This window comes from Propithecus coquereli, unplaced genomic scaffold, assembly GCF_000956105.1.
Source record: "Propithecus coquereli isolate 6110/MARCELLA unplaced genomic scaffold, Pcoq_1.0 Scaffold34, whole genome shotgun sequence".
NCBI classification, from domain to species: Eukaryota; Metazoa; Chordata; class Mammalia; order Primates; family Indriidae; genus Propithecus; species Propithecus coquereli.
Window position 1 is genome coordinate 4,969,295 of NW_012149063.1, and position 2,659 is coordinate 4,971,953.

Below are 2,659 nucleotides of genomic sequence, written 5' to 3' on the forward strand. Positions count from 1 at the left end.
GATCCTCCTGCCTCGGCCTCCCAGAGTGCTAGGATTACAGGCGTGAGCCACCGCGCCCGGCCCCTGAAAGTTTTCTTGATAATGATTTCTCCCAGTGTTAATTATTTGTCATATATATTGGTGGGTAGCCACTTTGTAGTAAAACCATTTGGTCATTCCAGTAGCCTACAATTTATGACTTCATGCACACTTGGTAAAAAAATTTTTTTAATACAGTGTAAAGATTTTTTTCTTCCTACCCCTGTCCCCATTCCTCCTTTCTTATCCCAGGGGTAACCATGTTTACCAGATATTTGTGTATCCTTCTTGAAGTAATCCATGCAGTATCAATTTTTTATCTGAAGCACTCTGGGTAGAATTTTTCCAATATTGAAAATAAAATGCTATCATAATTATCAAAGGACATTCTCAATTTGCTTCTCATATCTGATAATGAAACAGTGGCATTCTTTAGCATTATATTTCTTTTTAGAAAGACTATTTGAGTATAAATCCTAGAAGGTAATCAGTATTAATATTAAATGTTCAGAAATGTCAGTAGTCTGTCATGTTAATTTTCAGGCTTATTTATGTAAAAGCATGCCTAGTTCATAAGCCTCTGTCTCAAAAGTGATTTCTTTTTCTCTTGTAATGAGGCATTCATATTCAGTACATTTATGTAGGAGGATGTGGAGAATGACCTGTACATTTATAAACTATTAGCATGTTTTAAATCTTATCTTTATCCCATTTCTAATAAGAACCCTATTTGAGGCCTGGGCAGTGGTTCACGCCTGTATTCCTAGCACTCTGGGAGGCTGAAGTGGGAGGATCACTCGAGCTCAGGAGTTTGAGACCAGCCTGAGCAAGAGCAAGACCCTGTCTCTACTAAAAATAGAAAAAATTAGCCAGGCATGGTGGCACATGCCTGTAGTCCTGGCTACTTGGGAGGCTGAGGCAGAAGAATCTCTTGAGCCCAGGAATTTGAGGTTGCTATGAGCTAGGCACACCATAGCACTCTAGCCTGGGCAGCAGAGTGAGTCTCTGTCTCAAAAAAAAAAGAAAACAAAAACTCTATTTGTAGGTCTCACTATTTAAATCACTTACAATTAAACCTTTTAAAAACCTTTTTTCTTAGGATTTGGTGCTATGGAGAAATTTTTGGTAGAATATAAGAGTGCAGTGGAGAAGAAACTGGCAGAATACAAATGTAACACCAATACAGCAATTGAACTAAAATTAGGTACGTATATCATTTCTAAGTGATATTATATATGTACTACGTGTGTGTATATAATCTTCCTTTTTAAATTTGAAGTAGAATTTTAGGTAAGAGCAATTGTTTATGTAAATGTATAGTTTTCTGCATTTGTTGAACACATTCACATTTTATTCAGTCTTGATTTATGTCATGGAGTGAGTAGATGTTTGAGAGGTGGCAGAGTTTGATCCCTAGGTGGTCGAATCTGTGGATGTGGAACCTGAATATATGGGGGAGGGTGATCATATTTCATTTTCTTGCCTTATTGCACTGGCTAGGACCTCTATTATAATGTGAAATGGAAATGGTAAAGTAGATATTCTTGCCTTATTCCCAATTTAAGCAGGAAAATGTTGAGCTTTTCATCATGAAGTATGATGTTGGCTGCAGGTTTTTCACTTGTGTTCTTTATTAGGTTGAGGAAGTTTCCTTCTATCCCTAGTTTGGTAAGAGTTTTTGTTATGAATAAGTATTGATTTCTGACTAATGCTTTTTCTTTATCTATTGAGATCATATGATTTCTCTCCTTTAATTCTGGTAATATGGTAAATTACATTGGTGGGTTTTTAAATATTAAATTAGTGTTGCATGCCAGTGTATTATCATTTTTCTGCCTTGCTGGATTTGGCTTGGTAATATTATAAGAATTTTTGTTCATGAGAGGTAGTAGTTTCTTTTCTTACAAGATTTTGCTAGCCTTATAAAATAAGTTAGGTAATATTTCTTCTTTATTTTTTGGAAGAGTTTATGTAAGATATAGAATTTGCCGGTGAAGCTTTATATGCCTTGAGTTTCCTTTGTTGGAAGATTTTTAACTACAAATCTAATGAATAGATTTAATACTGTTCTGACTTTCTGTTTTTTCTCATCAATTTTCTTTGTTTTTGTTTTTTAAGGAATTTCTCTGTTTTATTTAACTTTCTTGGCAGAAGGTTGTTCATAATCCCTAATTACCATTTTAATGACTATAGAATCCATTATCGTTTCTTGGGAATATTGATCATTTGTAATATTGGTAATTTGTGTTTTCTCTTTCTTGTTTTTTCTTGGTAAGTTTGCTGACAAGTTTATCAGTCTTTTTGATCTTTTCAGCAATTGCTTTTCTCTATTTCTGTTTCTTGCTCTCAATCTTTATAAATTCCTTTTTTCTTCTTTTGGTTAATTTGCTCTTTTTAAAATCTCCCTTCTTAAAGTAGACATCTATATAATTGATTTAAACTTTCTTTTTCTAATTCTAGCATTGTTATAAATTTATCTCTGTAAATACTGATTTAGTTGCATCCCACCAGTTTTGTTATGTTGTGGTTTTTTTTTGTTTTTTTTGTTTTTTTTGAGACAGAGTCTCACTCTTTTTTGCCCGGGCTAGAGTGCCGTGGCGTCAGCCTAGCTCACAGCAACCTCAAATTCCTGGGCTCAAGT

General features: G+C 34.3%; 1 protein-coding gene across 1 annotated transcript in view; it reads left to right on the forward strand.

The window, feature by feature from the left end:
* HAT1 (histone acetyltransferase 1) overlaps positions 1 to 2,659 on the forward strand; it is an 80,836-nt gene that overhangs the window by 6,960 nt on the left and 71,217 nt on the right. Inside the window, exon 2 of the mRNA XM_012650685.1 lies at positions 1,118 to 1,222. The gene's annotated coding sequence lies outside the window, so the exon portion shown is untranslated. The remainder of the gene's footprint in view (positions 1 to 1,117; positions 1,223 to 2,659) is intronic.